The 16,837-nt window shown below is 36.0% G+C and overlaps 1 long non-coding RNA gene across 1 annotated transcript; it reads left to right on the top strand.

The window, feature by feature from the left end:
* The first annotated feature begins 25 nt into the window (after nucleotides 1–25).
* On the top strand, nucleotides 26–14,974 carry LOC107309100. Its single transcript, XR_001553075.2, has 3 exons — nucleotides 26–117; nucleotides 11,856–12,039; nucleotides 14,715–14,974. It is a non-coding gene; the product is annotated as an uncharacterized LOC107309100 (long non-coding RNA).
* Nucleotides 14,975–16,837: the final 1,863 nt, after the last annotated feature.

A 16,837-nucleotide genomic window follows, 5' to 3' on the forward strand; every position in this document is an offset into this window, starting at 1 on the left:
GGAGCACAATGGTATCATGCAGCTGCTCCCTGACAGGGCTACCCGTCAACCAGCCCAGGCAATTCCCTACTTCAACATGGAATGCTTCAGTTCCAGAGCTGAGTACCTCTTCAAAAGGTTATATACATATAAATATCTGTGTAACATATTGCATATTGTATATGTCATTTAATGTCATATGTTCTCATTCAGTTACATGCACTTTTTCCCCACTTTGGCTATGGAGCTTTGAAATGTGTCGTATTCCATGAGTAATATCAAGATAAATGAGCAGCCACACCAATGAGGATATGGAGTAGAGGAAATGCTGGAAGACATGGAGACATGTTAAATTAGTGTGTCATTAGTAATATTAATTATATCTGAAGGAAGAAATCCCTCAGCCAGTAACTGTTGTTAGCTGCTTTATCCATGATCACTTACATCCAAAAAAAACCTCTAAAAAACCTGACAAAAGTTTTATAAAGCTGTAAGAAACTCAAGCACATACACATATAAAATCCAGTATATATAATCACAGTACATGTGAGTTACACAAGCAATTGTTAAATGATTTCAGTGCTCTGAAGAATCATAAACAACATACTGATAAAAAATAAAAAGATCAACCACAAACATTGTTGAAATATATTGCCTCTGGGACTTGTAAGAAAATCACTACTACTATTATATAGTCCATTAACTGTAAATTACTGTCTTCACTGGGCAGGGATTTTATCCTTTTTCATTATTATTAATTAAAACTAACAACATTTCTGGAGAAAAAAAAATATGCAGAAAAACTATACCATTTCCTTGGAGAGGTTTGTATAGCAATACTACAGTTATTTCCCTTGAGAAACATTTTACACATATGAGAATTGTCAGTGATTAGAAATCAGTGACTTTATTAGCTATTAAAATGTATTTTTATAATAACAGCTTGAGAAAATGTGTATATGAACAAGTATGAAGAGTCTTGTTTTACTTCAGGTGAACATGAAACTGGGCTGGGCAAAGTCAAGCTTTGATCTTCAAGCTGTACTCCTGTGGAGCTTCTCCTGAGCTAATACAGCCCCAGAGAAATAGAGTATATGTTAGGATATGTTCAGTGATATATTAAAATTGTTTTATGCCTTAAGCTGAGGGGGGAAGTCAATGGTGTTCTTCATACTATTCTGGTCATTTGTAATATGCTAAGATTTTATCAGACTACAACATTTTTGGCAATTTTGGAAAGTAAATAAATACAACCAGACATGTTGGTGTCAACTGTATGACTTTGAACTTGGAGAATTCCCTTGCCTTCCCTATAAGATGAGGAAATGTGATTCTGCTGTTCAGTGACCAGAAGAACAGTACACAAGGGTTATTTCGGGGTTAAATAGGTCCCATTCAACATGTGAAAATTTATCCCAACAAATCCCTGTATTTTGTGCAGTTTGACTGTTGCTTGTGGATGGATCACTATAAATATCACCAACCTGGACTGCCACATGCCACATGACTTTGTGCTTTTGTGTATCTGAAAATTCAAGTCAGTTCTGAATCTGCTGATATATATTGCTGGATTTATAACAGTATTACAGTCCAAAATCTGGTGTGCTATGTGGAAATCTGCTATTCATTTCCCATGCAAACTAGGAATCACATTCAACATTTAGCATAGGTAGGTCAATTCCTATTACTGGAAATAACTACACCACTTACCAGTACAGAAGGTGATAGAGCTATTCTGTTTTATACAAGGAAAAGCATTTGACATACTTGTGAATCTCAGATATGGTTTGCAGAAACACAATATCTTTGCAGTCTCAGTGGAATTTATCTTTCGTTGGTGTGAATGATCACTTCATTGACCTCTTATTCCAACTTTATCCTCTGTAAGACCATAGATAACTTTCTATTGATTAATATTTTTAAAATGATTTTCCTTCCTTGCTTGCTGTTTCTCTTTTGCCCTTGACAAGTGTGGACCTAATGGTAATGGTATAAATAACACTGCTGATATGTATGTAGCATTCCAGTAACAATTTTTGTCCTAGATTAAAAACCAGATGTGAGTAACAGCATAAATTTCTCTTTATAAAAAATGGATGGGAACTTATAAGGAAAGAGTAAATCCCTTCACTGTGAAAAATGAGATGCAAAGTTGTCCTCTGCATGCTAATCCTTACTTTACTCGGCATGTAAGGAATGTCTCCATGCTTTTTCCAGTACACATGGGATGATTTGGAAAAAGACCATCTGCCCTGTGGCTTAAAAAAAATAAAGAGGGATGCTGCACTGCACAAAATACACAACTAAAAGAATTTGACCCCCCTGAGATGTACTTGGAAATGCGATTGTAAGGAAATTGGATTGCTTTGCAGTTATTAACCATTGCAGAGAAAAGGCAAGAGAGAACATTTGATCAAAAGATAGATTGAAAAGATTACTGTAGGACTCAGAAGTTGGAAAATATGTTTTTATTAAACTTTTTATTTATTTAGTTAGTTAGTTAATTAGTTCTGTGTGCATTGTATTTTGTAAAAATGTCCACTCTGTGTGTTTATGTGGTGGTACCCACTGTGTGTAACTAAGCATTGTAGATGGATGCTCCCTCAATGGAGTAGACATCTCTGTTTCATTGTGACTACTCCACATAGTTCTTCGTTTAGGTTTGTGATGTCTTGGTCGCTTCTTCTATAACACACACAATGTGAAGTGTATCAGAAGTCTGGCCATATTGTCCCTCCAAATAAGGGCTCCTGGACTTGAAAGTGTACAGAAATCATAATTTTGCTCACAGATTTATCAGAACGTACTCTAAAATACACTAAAAAGACTAATAGATTAAAAAGACTGCCCTGATTCAGTCAATCATTTGCATTCGGATGGTGTCTCAAGTCCATCATTCTTTCTATACCACTACACCTCTTTCTGTTTTTCATTGAATTTATACTGCAAAGATGGAATACACTTGGACCCTCTGACTATGATTGTTCTAGTTAAGCTGACATGCTTTTCATACAAACATGCTCACTGTGCTGCAGAAGGCAGATGGTACGTATCAGACCACATCTACACTAGTAAATTTCCAAGTGTACGTTTGTACCAACAGAAGGTTGCTAGCAAAGGTCATGGAATGGAATATGTTTTTGTGCCTAATCATCTGTTTGTCTGGCCATTATATGCTCCTTTTATCTTTGCAGAATCATAGAATCATTTGAATTGGAAGGGATCCTTAAAGATCATTTAGTTCCACTCCCCTGCAATGATCAAAGGCATTCACTGCTAGATTACCTTGCTCAGAGCCTCTTCCAGTCTGGCCCTGAATGTCTCTAGGGATGGGGTATCCACCATCTCTCCAGGCAACCTTTTCCAGTGCCTCCTTATCATAAAAGTCTTATTCCTTAAAGACAATCTAAAACTACTTTCTTTTAGTTTGAAACCATTTCCCCTTGTCATGTCACAGCAGAACCTGCTAAAGAGCCTGTCCCCTTCTTTCTTATAGCCTCCCTTTAGATACTGAAAAGCCAATATCAGTCTCTCTGGGGACTCCCCCTCTTGAGATAGAACTATCTGCTTAAAGCATAAAATACTACTGTGCCTTTGATATGTAAGAAAAAGCTCTGTTCCCAGTGGTTTCAGATCAACAGTCACTATATAGCAAATTGTCAATATATACTGTTTGCAGCAGCTACCAATGGACTTCAGGATGCCTGAGCACCTGAAACCGTGCTTCTCAAGTCAGAAAATTTTGACATCTTCTGCTGGTCATTCTGGGGACAATTTTCTTTCCTGCTGAAGCTAGAAGAGCTGTTAGTCTTCATATGTAGATCAGGCCATCATGTAGGTCATGTACCTGGTTCTTATATTAAGATATACAGAGAAGGTCTTGGTAGAATTCTCAGCTCAAGTCACTGGCAGGATGCAGGTAACAAATGCTGATCCCAGTAAGAAGCATGAGAGAGTGGCTACACTGTGAGATACAGGCATTTCTAAACCTCTTCACAGAGCTCAATGTCCCTTTCCACATGAGCAGGCACCAGACATACAGCACCAAGGTATTATATTCTACAAGATCATCACCACAGACAAGATTATTTCCGTCTCTTTAACCTTGCTTTTGTGCACTGTTATAGCTGACTAGGCAACAGGTTTGGAGCTGGCACGTTTACAGCAGGTAGAATTTCACTGGGACATCTCTGAGGGCAATAAGCAGACAATACAGTAATCAGTAGTCTTCATTAACAGAAGAGATGACTCATGGGCTAGGAATAGCCACAAAATAAAACCTGATTCTCTTCAGCCATTGACACTTTCACAGCATTTGAAAATCAGACTGCCTGTCTAAGAGCTGTATGGGTTTTATCTGTCTCTAATTTCTCTGTCTGAATTGCACACTGTTAATCTGCTTCTAGCAGACACCCACAGCCCCTTCCCTCCAGCACTTTAACACTCACTGACTTTTACCAGTCTGCCACAGCTCTTGTTCTGTCTTTTTAATGTACTCTATTATTCTTCTCGACGACATCCCTCCATTTTCTCACTCCAGACTCTAGTGAGATAGGATTTTACGATTTTTACAATTTTAGTGATTTTTACATGCTTTGTTTATATATGTTATATAAAAATATTTAAAAATATATAAACATATAAATATACGTGTACTTTTTAAATTAAGGATAAGGACCAAGAACATATCCTCTCAGCCATCTAACTGTACCTGGCAAGAGTGGGCCAGTGTTCAATCAGATTATATCTGCTCAGCTCAGTACCTTCTCCTAAAAATGAGAAAGGAGAACTGGCTACGACAGCTAAGAAGGCTGAGGTACTCAATGAGTTCTTTGCTTCGGTCTTCACTACCAGACAGGATTTGCATACTTCCCAGTGAGATGATGCAGAGTCAGATCCTTCTCTCATCTTGCCTTTATCATTTTGATGGTACTAAACACACCTCTTTCCTGTGTAAGACATCTTGGTTCTCGTTCTCTGAGTGCAGTCATGTTGAAAAATAAGTAATCTCGGAAACAAAATGCTTTTATATATCACAGTGCAGTGCCTCCTGCATTGTGTAAGGATAGACGTGAGGATGCAGGTGTGACTTTGCTGGCACAATGCCGATGGATTGTGCCAGAGGAAGTCTGTCAAAATTGCATGGTTTCATCTCCGTTGCTTATTGGAAACATTATCTGAAAAACACCACCACCACCTAGAAATTGTTTGGGAGACTATAATTGTGAGTTATAAATGTGACAAAGGTTTTACCCGATTTTTAATCACGTAAGCAATGACCTTTCAACATCTGAGCACATTCTCTGTTTGTATTAACTTACCAATACAATCTAACTTCTGTTCAGCCAACGTTTTTGTTGTTGTTGTTGTTGTTGTTGCTCTTTTTTTGTTATGTTTTGTTTTGTTTTTGTTTTTTCTGAGGTTCTTTATCATCAGTGTTTTGCAAGTTTTACCTGACAGGAAGCTACTAATCTTTTCCTGTTTTATAGCTGTCACGTTTTAAAGATAGAATAAGAAAATTCAACAGAATTTTCAACATAAAATTTGAGGAAAGAAAAAGCAGTGTTCCTAGACTTAAATGGAAATGTCAGTCTGCAAAGATCTTGGACACTGAAGAGAAGCACTACTTGTAATTAAGAATACAAAGAAACAGCAGAACAACACAATTCTTTCATTGTAGCCAGGTTCATATTCATCTAGTCAGAGAGTGAGAACAAAAAACCGATTGCTGATAAACATTCTTCTTTATATAATGATGAATTTTTAGTGCTGGTAGATAGGAAGGCATGATGATATATCCACCACACACATTTTTTCGTTTTGCATATCCAACTGTTTGATCTTAAACAAAATAAAGCACTTCCAAAACTTCTTTCCATTTTCATTTTAGAAAATAACATTCAGGTCCTTTCAAGGCATGGGGGTTATGGCATACATAGAAAATATATCCAAGTGGATTTGAAACTACACTAAAGGGTGGGCAAGAGTAATGCCTAGAAGGCATTGTCTCCTGCAAAAGGACATATTTCGGTGGCCACAAGCAGCTGTCTTTCTGAAAGGGTGCTAAGCTTTGTGGGCTATTCAGTTTCCTGTTAAGTAACCTCATGACAGGTTAAAACATGACAAATTACTTCCGATATATTGCTGGTCATAGTGTTGTAGCTAATCTTGTGATAATATGGTTACAGGAGTATCTCAGTACTCCAGATAATGTGATCCAATAATATATAGATTGTGTAGGTTAAGGATGCATGTTTATCCCAGTCGGCGTCTGGATAAGTGTTTTGAGAGATTCCAGTATGACGCATTGACAAAGTGCTGGGGAGGTCATTAAAAGATTTGGTATGTGTGAAAATAACAGAAAGTTTTTAATGTAACCTTATTAGCATAAAAACTTGAGTTAGAGAGGAGTCCAAAATACTGGCAAACACCAAATGTTGAGGAGAGACGCAGGCCTTGGGAGCAGCTAGGTACCAGCTGTTTCCATAGGGAAGCTGCCAGCAAAGTCACCATGGCTGGTGAAATGGATTATTCAGACATCCTTCTGACAGAGTCTTGTAATATCATTGTATATTAATTAGTTACATTTTTAACAGGTAAAGAGCCATTCTAAGCTCGATCAGGGTCTAACTTTCTGATGTATAAAAAAATGAACAAACGTTTCTCTGAAAAGGATGTTTATTTTGATTTTTTTTAGTCTATTGGAAATTTGGTACTGCATGATATTGATTGTAAGAAGTTTTGAAGTACAGGTTTTTATCAGTGGTGTAGTTGAGTTTACAAATAACTGCAGTGGAATGTGGATGGCAGATTGCCATAATGAGCGTGTGATCCTAGGCAGCCAGCACGGCTTCACCAAGGGAAGGTCATGCTTAACCAATCTTCTATGATGGAGTGACAGCGTTGGTTGACAAAGGAAAGGCGACCAATTTCATTTACCTGGATTTGAGCAAGGCCTTTGACATGATGCCCCACCACATCCTCATCTCCAAATAAGAGGGATATGGATTTGATGGGTGGACCACGTGATGGATAAGAAATTGGTTGAAAGGCTGCTGACAGAGGGTGATGGTCAATGGCTCTATGTCCAGGAGGAGGCCGGTAATGAGTGGAGTCCCCCAGGGGTCTGCCTTGGGATCAATGCCCCAAATAGTGTATGAATTTTATCTGAGACTTACCTTATCCCTTCCTTTTGCACCTTGTGGTCTATGCAGCAGACCCAAGGACAGAATGCAAAATATATATTCCCTGTTCATAGCATAACTTTTAGGATGTTTAGACTGAGAAGGCTGAAATTTCAAAATGTTTCAGGAAGGATGATTTGATGTTTTCAGTTTGTTTTTATCAAAATATTACTATGCCATAATGTTGTCTAAATGCTCAGTACTAGAAAGTGTCAGCTGTTCTGCTTCTCCACATTCTGAACTCCAAATAAAACCAGTATAAACCCATGGCATGCCAGAGGTGAGCTTTGTGAACTCATGGCCTGAGCATGAGTAGGCCAAAGGTTTTGAGTCAAATTGGCTGGAAGTGGCAAGGTCTGTCCTGAGATCCAAAAATGAGAAATGGAGTTCATAGTGACAGTGCTGCCACTCCATAAATGTGTGTTTACAGAGATGTTCTTGATTTGTGCTGTTCTTAACTTATTATTATTATTTTATTATTTATTTATTTATTTATTTGTCAGGAAAGGTCAGAGAAAGTGACTGCACAGTTCAGTTCTGGCTTTGCCAAGTGAAGACTGTATCTCCTGATTTTGCATACAGAAATATGTAGTAGCTAGAGAGGGCTTATAGAAAGAACATCACGGGAGGTTTGAGAAAGCATTGAGAGAACATTATGAAAGAGTATAAAATATGAAGCACTGACCTAGTTTCTGGGAAGCTGAGATTTTTCATCTGTGTCAGAGAGACAAACAAAACTGTTAGTATAGAATCAGGTCTTGCTTGTTCTCTGGGTTTCCCAAGGAATTTTTACTTGATGAAAATTATATAAGCACTACTGTGAAAACCAGTAGATATTCCAAACAGATCTCATGAAAAGAGATATTCCGCCTGTCAGCTTGCATACACAGCTGGGGCCTTCACTCATTCATTATGTGCCTTTCATAGTTTAAATCTGTAACAACTGTCGGAACTGGTGTCAAATATGGTGTCAGCAGAGATTTTTGTCTAGGAGCTAAATGAGCTATAGTCCTTTAAACAATGTTAGCTGATATCAAATATATTCATAATCACAGGCTAAAGCTTTACAGGAGGGTGCCATGACATGTCACTGCTGTCATGCTGTTGAGTGAAAACCATATGTTTTAATACAATTGAGTTCTGGGATGCTTACCAACATTAGTGCCATACTTTGGATTTGATCTTATCCACAACTGTATGCGAGGCCTTGGTTATTCTGCGGCATGCCACTATGTGTATTCTGAAGCAAAAGTTTGCTGAGCTGTTTTAAATTCCTTAGCATAAAGAGTTTGCAGCTATTCATAGTCCTACATCTGTGATATCCCATCAGGGTAAAGGCATTCCTGAATATCATGCTCTAAATGCTTTACTTCACAACGAAATGATTAAAAAAAAATAAATTTAAAGATCATTTTATATCTTTAATAATAAAGTATATTCTATGCCAGAAAAAAATAAATAAATGTATATATATATATATATGTATATATGAGAGGGAGGAGGGCTCCTCTTTAAACAGTCATGAAAAGATTTTTCAGTAATTCTTAAAATTGTTCCAAAAGCCATTTATGATATTCCCTTTTCTAACCCCTGACCAATTTCCCAAGTGTGTATATACACAAGAGATAGTCTGGCTGATCTACACCTGTCATTCTGTTGTAATCATACTTTGTATATTATAATGAAGCAAATAATTACCTAATACCTGTATCCAGCATGAGTTTTGTACTTCTAATAAAACAGAGACAGAGATCATTCCCCCTTATGAATTTATATATTCTTTGTATTTCTCCTTGGCTTCAGCCCAAGACAAAATTGTTATTATGTGTGCATTTGGGTGGAGAGAGTCATTTTAAAGTGTCAGTAGCATGAAGTAACATGAGAACTGTGTGAAACTCAGAATGAATATATTATGGGGTGTGGCATACAGGCATATGGAGATGTTTAAGGTATTAAATCTTACTGGAATACTGTTGGAGGATTATGCAGAGAGAAGCCCAAATTTAGTCCTTCCTTTTGTACATTCATTTCTGGGGGCTGCCTTTAGCATATGGTATCCCAGCTGTGCCTGAGCATTATTATGGGGGAAATCTTGTTGAGACAGGTTGATGTAGGAAATCAGGATACAGGCTGAGGCTCAGGAGTTCAGAACCCCATTGATCCACCTTGCCACCTAACTAGATGTGTAATGAGACTAGTTATCTCTCATAGTGAAAGTATAATGATATATCTAGAGAAAGCCTGATATTTTAACAGTGATCATGAGACCATATCTGTTCAGGTAGTATAATCTACCAACATAAAAACTCAAGGTAACTCTTTGAGTATCCTGTTAGTGTAGGTCTTGCAATTACAACTTTGGGGTCTCTGATAGCTTAAACACTTTTAAATATGAAGTGGAAGTATTCAAGGCCAGAATGGACGAGGCCTTAGGCAACGTGATCTAGTGTGTGGCAACCCTGCCCATGGAAGGATGTTGGAAATAAATAATCTTTAAGGTCCTTTCCAACCCAAGACATTCTATGGTTCTATGATCTTGGTGTGGAGTCTAAGAAGAAGTAAAACCCCTAAAACAAATCTGAAAAGTTCTCACGCTGTGTAAGTAAAAAAAAAGTTGAGTCAAATCCTATAGACGAGTTATACTAAAGCCTCATTCTGAAGCTTGTGTAATCTTCATGAGTTGATGCTTTTATATAACTTTTGGATAAACAGAACTCAAGACTGGAATTGCAACATTGCTATTTTTCCAAAGTAGAAATGCATAATTTTGAAAAGCTCTTGCTCTTAATTTTCTGTGTGCTTTATAGGTTTCATGCTGGGATAATAGGCTCTCTGAATACTCTAGAACTGAAAAGTGCCCAGTTCTTTCTCATCTGAAGATAAGCTTTGTTGGATAAAAACCATATTGTGTGATTCCTGAGAATCTATCTGATTGATGAAAGTGATTTTCAATCATAGCACTGTGATTTAAATATTGTATGGTTTTGTTTGTTTGTTTGTTTTTTCCTGTGATTTAAATCAGTAGCGAAGGCTGGTGACTAATATGAACTAAAAGGTGTGACTAATAGTTCTCCTCTGCTACTTTTTTCAGACTGTTAGCAAAATATTCTTGAACAGAGACCTCAGCAGATGAGAGGGTTAAGGATCTAAACTGAGAGTACAAGAGGCTTATGGTAGCAAGAACCCATGGTACCTATGTAGACGCCACAGTTACCACAAATTGCTTCAAATCAGTCCAAATGGAAACAAAATGCTCTCATCTGCTTTTTTTCAGTCCAAGACAGTCATTTGGCTGTTTATAAATTATAAAACTCCATTTAAGATATTTTACAATTGTGATTTTTCAAGTTGTTCTAGGTAGAATATTAGAAAATTTTATGACTCTTTTAATTGGATTCTGTTTGTAATTTCTTGTAAATCAATATTATATTAAATCTGGAGGAAACCAGGTTCCTTGGCTGGTATCAGAAGTCAGAACCCTGCTTCTCAGGGTTAATAATTCAAAAAGCTTTCAGAATGGATTTCAGCAGCATAAAGGAAGAACAACTGTTGGGTTATAATGAACATAAAATATAGGAGTATTGATTCCTCAGGCTTTAAGCCTCAGTGGGCCAGCGAAGCAATTTATTTTTATGCCTTTTATTTAAAAAAAAAATAAAAATGTTTTATCAATAGAATTTTGCTAAGATGGTAAGAATAGATTTTTCCTGTGAGGAAGCTTCAGCAATAAGATTAGATTTTGAATCACATAATCTGTTTTTGTTGTTGTTGTTTGTTGATTTCTTTTTCCATAAAAGCTCACTCATGTTAACCAGTTCTAATTGAATGACTGTAGGATGCTCAAAAGCATGAATCAGCCCAACATGTTAAGTGGGCTAGATTTTCAGAGTAACAAATGTAATGACTAGCTTTGAAAGATAGGTTAAGAGATAATCAATAACCCCCTAGGAATGTGTGCTCAGGCTTAATGGATTTAATAAAAAACAATATATATATATTTAGTATTTATACTTACTCTTCACAAAGTTCTAAAGAAAATGTGTGCTGTCTCATGGAGGAAAACAAAGAACTCTTGTGGTCTTATGTATCAAATTATTCACAATAGAAGTTTTAGCCTTCTCAAGTGTGTTTTCTAACATATTTATCAGCAGTGCCAGTGTGTGGATTCAAAACTTTGAGAGCGCAACTTAATGTTAGTGGGGTTGGATTTGTACACTGGCGTGTGATCAGCCTGATATTCTCAAGTAAACCTGTTAGTTGTATCTCTTGAGGCTGGTGATAAGCACAACTCAGCGATTCTGTACACTCTTTTTGGAGACTTTACCCATGCAGAATACCTTTGACTGTGACTCATTCAGCAGTTGTAACCTTTTCTCCATTTATTTTCCTTCCCAAAGAAAATTTTAGTCTTGACTGACATATTCATCTACTGAGGGAAGTAATATTTTTCTTTGCTTGTGCTATCTTCAAGTGTGATCCTTTGACTAAGGAGGCAAGAAGCATCCTTATCTATTAGCCATGTTACATACTGTTGCTGAAAATTAAGTACAGAATATCCAGTAATATTCTACAGAGAAGTAATGTGATTTGGAAACAGTCCTCTATGTCCTAGTGATTAAATTTACTATACTGCAAGTGTACCCCTCTAAAACCCCATTGGTGAATTTCTGTAATTTTCTGTCGTACCTATAGCACTGAATCATGCTTGGAGGATTTTAAGAGTGGCTTGGTTGCTGCAGTATGGATGAAACTCTAGGGCTGTGCAAATCTTTGAGTCTCAGGGCAGTTGAAATGGCAGTATAGAGCTCCCCAGTATGGACTGACTTGAGAAAATGAAGACAAACCACAGTAGCTACAATGATAATAAAAGGACCAGGTAAGAGGCATTGAAATAGTTTATGGGTAAACAGCACAGCTAAAGCTGCATGGATGAGTGTATCAGGCATAGTTTGATGTGGACACAAGTAGGTGTGGACAGAATATTGGGACAGATAACTTCTTAGCAGAACCCAGAGGATACTAGAATTAGTTCAAATAGTCAAGACTCTCAAGTGAAAGAAAAACTATGGAAGTTAGATTTTCAAGGAACAAATCTTTTCCTATTTATTCCTTTACAGATTGTTACTGTTAAATATAAATTACTATAGTATTTCTCAATAATAGACCCCAATAGTATTACTGTAATCTGCCTTAAAAAAAAAAAAAAAAAAAAGTTTTTTGAGGTAATTTCATCACGCTCCTCCTTACATTACTTACCTTACCTTACCTCCTAACTGGTGTTTCATACTAACATTTCTCAACTTGGTTCTTTCTGATTTGCTCCAGTAAAAGGAAATTTTGAGAGGTTATGTCCTCTTTTTCTTTAAATTTGTTCTCTGTTCCCTTCTGAATGTTGGTCTGTTTTGTCCTGACCTAAAACAGGATACGGGATTACAAGGCAATGACTTTTGCTAAGTGCTTTCTAATCTCTGCCCCTCTCCTAAGAGTTTACCACTTGGCCGTCAAAGAGCCTAAGGGAAAAAATCTAATGCCTTGGATTAAAACTTTGCATTAAACATATTTTTAGTTGTTTTTAAAAATACACAAATGCAAAATACTACATAAGCACTGGTAGAACCTGTTATTCCAAGTGTTATTATGTTTCCATAATGAAACCCTCTGCTTATTTTCTTTCTTGTTACCACTTTGAGAGACAAAGCGTGTGTATGGCTTTGAATGGAAGTTAGCACAGAACTCGTCTCATTACAAATGTACTTAGTGTGGTGGACATCTTTCACATAAGTCAGCCATTCAGTGAAGTCTTTCATTTTGCCATATTTGATTCCTTTACATCCTCAAAGAAATATATTACATGTGAAAAGAGGCCAGAATAGCAACGAGCAGACATAAAATATATTAATCCTCATGAAGTCCCCTATTCATTTTTGCCAGTTACTCCACAGGAGGTATAGACTCATTAAAAAACAGCACAGGCTTAAACTAGAATATTTAGAATTACAGTCAGTTTTCACTGCGTACACAGCCCAGATGGAGATCTGGTAAGATTTTATTTATTGATTTGTTTTTTTTGTTTACTTTTAAACAGAGAAAACAATAGACCTGAATTTGGTTTCATTTGAAGCAGAATAATTGTTATTAGCATGAGAACCACAGAATTCAAACCTAGGAGCTCACCGTTGAATTTTTCTCACTTATTCCTTTTAAATGCAAAATGGTTTTTGCTCAGAATAATCAGTGATAGAAGAGAAATGGCTAGAAGCTGTTTGAAAATATCCTGTTCCTTTCATTAAAATAAATAAATAAATAAATAAATACATCTAGTTTTAACTGAAACTGGAAAATAAAGAAAAAGAAAAAATAAGCAACCAAAAAAGCTGAAGGAAATCCTTTTTCTATATACATTTTAACTCAAAAATTGTTGTAACAGATATTTCTATGAATAGATTTTTTGTTAGTTTTACCTTGAAAAAGGGTTCTCCCCTTTAACTGTCTCTATTTTTGAGTATCTGCACATTTCAAAAGTTTTAGAGTCATTCTCCAATGTTATCCCTGAATCACTGATATCACTCTAACTTATGACTGTTTAATAATAACTCAGGAACTTTGCTGCAGCAGAACTGTTCAGAGGATGGCATATCAATCATAGAACAGATTAGAGTTGATCATTTTATTCACCTTAAGTCAATATGTTTATATGACTCATCTTTATTAACTGTGCTGTATCTTGGATTTCTGTTCCACCCTTTTTCTGCTGTGCAATATAAATGTTTTTAAAATTATATTTTTTGACACTATTCATGACTGTTGATGTTTCTGAAAATAATTAATAGAGATGCTTTCAAGAGATACATTTTCATTAGCAAATTATGGCACATTTTAATTTATTTCTGTTAGTCAAATCTTTTAATAAAGATACTTCCTTGTTCTCCAGTGCTGATCAGGCACTAGAAGAGCCTCTATATAATAGGTATTGGTGTTTCACTATAATTGAAACTATGCATGTTAAATTAAGTTTAGAATTAAGTTAGTAAGATCTCAGTGGGATATTTGAGAGAGGAAAATATCCATGCAGGCATCAAAATGATTCATGTAAATAAGAATCCATCGTCTGCAAACAACTCACATTTTATGCTAATAGTATCTCACCCCAAATATGACGTTGGATTAAATATGATAATATGAACTTGGCTTTGCCTTTTCAAATTTATCAGTTTCAGTTTCACTTAGGAGGATTTTTCAGAGATAAACTGTGGTTTTAACAGATGCTTTACTTATTAAATATAAGTTGCCATCCTTGCAATGAACTAATTTAGGGATATGCATGCAATTAATCATGAAAATAATGCATTCTTCCTTAGAATTTACTGGCTACTGCTACATGTTTGATTAACCAACTTAAACTATGAAGGACCCTTTAATAAAACTACTTAATGGATTTTCAGATTATACAAGTAGTTTTCTCCTTTAAGAAATGTGCCTGGTTAAAGAAATATAGAAGATAGACTGTTCATGTTTTAGACAACAATTTATTTTCTTTGTTTCTCTCTACAGTCAATGAAGAGAAGAAGATTCCTTCAGTGAGCAGTCAAGCACAGGTTTGAGCTCTGGTGAAATCTCTCCTTTCACTGTTGATGTGGACATGGGGAGGCAAGCCTAATGCGAGCCTTTGTGACCACCTCAGAAGGCATCAAACTCACTTTAACAAGTAACCATTGTTTTTATTAAAGCTGGTTGGAATTCCTCATAATTATAGGAGGCATGTGTTTGACCAAGTATCTGAGAAACAGAAGGCATTAGATCTTACAAATGGAGTTCTGCTGACTGCCTTGTTTATTTAAGATAGCAGTAGTATTAAGTTCATCTGTACAGGCTTCCCCACATTTCCCAGGTAGCATGCCTGAAATATGGTCTGCAAAGATCATCTCTAAACTTCTAATGTGATTCCTCATATTACTGGCACTGAATATCCTCTAGAAGCTCTGACTTATAAGCACTATTTTGGCAATAGCTTTGAAAACAGTAAAATTGCTGTATTTTTCAGTGTAAAGTAAAATAGATCATTTGGGGCAGTCTAAGATGAATGAAATAATAATCATTTTGGAATTAATGTTATCTATGCTTTGGAAGACCCAAGCTTGATCCAGTGTTACCCAGCCTGAAAGTAGGGACGTTGGGGGACCCATTCTGAAGAGAACACGGGATGGTCTGTCTTATTTGGAGCACAGTTAAGGTTTACTAACTGGGATATTGGGTTCATGAACATCATGCTTCACTAGCTGTGAATTTAATGTGAGCGCATACTGCTATCTCAGGGATCTGCTTGACATGTTGTTTTGTTCTACAGACTATTAACAGTGAATATAAATGTTTTTCTTGTCTATACAATGTTCAGAATAGTTTGCAGGTGACCATAAAGTCAAAAAAATAATCCAATTACTGCTGATTCAAGCACATACTCAGAGCTGGCGTACGATGAAACTATGGGAAAGTGTTATATTGTTTCATTTAATAAATAGATTTATTTCCCAGATATCTTATACCTCTTTTTAATAAACAGAGTCATTATTATAGTCTGAAAAATTATTCACTCAAGCTATATTAAAAATGCTATCTATAAGCATTTTATTTTGATGGTAATCAAAATCTAGATTTACTATTTAGGTTTTGAAGAAATCTCCACTGTAATCTGGGAACATTGTGCATGGTGTCTGGCATAGACAAAAGCCATGATAGGAAGTCTTACGCAAGTGCAAGCCTCTAAAAAATTACAGAAGAAAGACAAAAAATCCAGTTTTCCTGTCTGATTTCTAATGACGAGTGTTGGTAAAGTCCCTGCAACTGGAAAAGAAAATCAGGTATTTAGGTATTATTAAAGCCTCTGCACAATGTTATTCATAGTGCTACCATCTCAGCTTTATCAAAGAAAGTTTATCTGTTGCCAACAGTACATATATAATCAAACAGTTTTGTTGGTTTTTTTTTTTCCTGATTTTTTTTTCCTGTTTTGTTTTAGTTGTTTGCTTATATCTTTCTTAAATGTATAAGTTCTGGTTCTGTAGTGACCTGTTCACAAAAATATATACCTGTTCAGTATAAAGCCCTAGAAAATTATCTAAGGCTGCCTGTGCAGGGAAACTGTCTAAGTGGACTCATTTCTGGAATGGGGTCCTATGTTGATATAAAACCATTCTTGGAACTTCTTCCTATTCAGGTTCATGTCAGACTGAGGGCAGTGTGTCCTCAAATGTTTATCAATGTAATGTTCAATGCAATCCTCAAGTATAAAACTTGGACATTTAGTCTATATATAGCTTCAGATTATTCCATTGCATTAATTTTCACATATTCTTCATCATATAGAAGTGTAAACATCATCTTATCATGGTATTTGCAAAAGGTTGTTTCAAAAACTTCTGCTTCTTCTACCCATTTTACCACTTTTTCATTTGAAGTACTAAATCTTCATTTCTCTGGCTCTGACAGGAGCTTTGTCCCTTAGGAAATACTTTTAAAATGTAAATGAGCTATTAGATCTATCATCTCTCTCAACAGAAGTATGTTGTGCACTTATGAACAAAAGATGGTGCATCAGAGAGTTGGGACAATGCTATTATTTAATTATTAGAATAATCAGAAACTAGCTGTCATTTTTTACTGAATTTCTACTCTTCTAC

Source organism: Coturnix japonica, chromosome 2, assembly GCF_001577835.2.
Source record: "Coturnix japonica isolate 7356 chromosome 2, Coturnix japonica 2.1, whole genome shotgun sequence".
Lineage (NCBI taxonomy): Eukaryota > Metazoa > Chordata > Aves > Galliformes > Phasianidae > Coturnix > Coturnix japonica.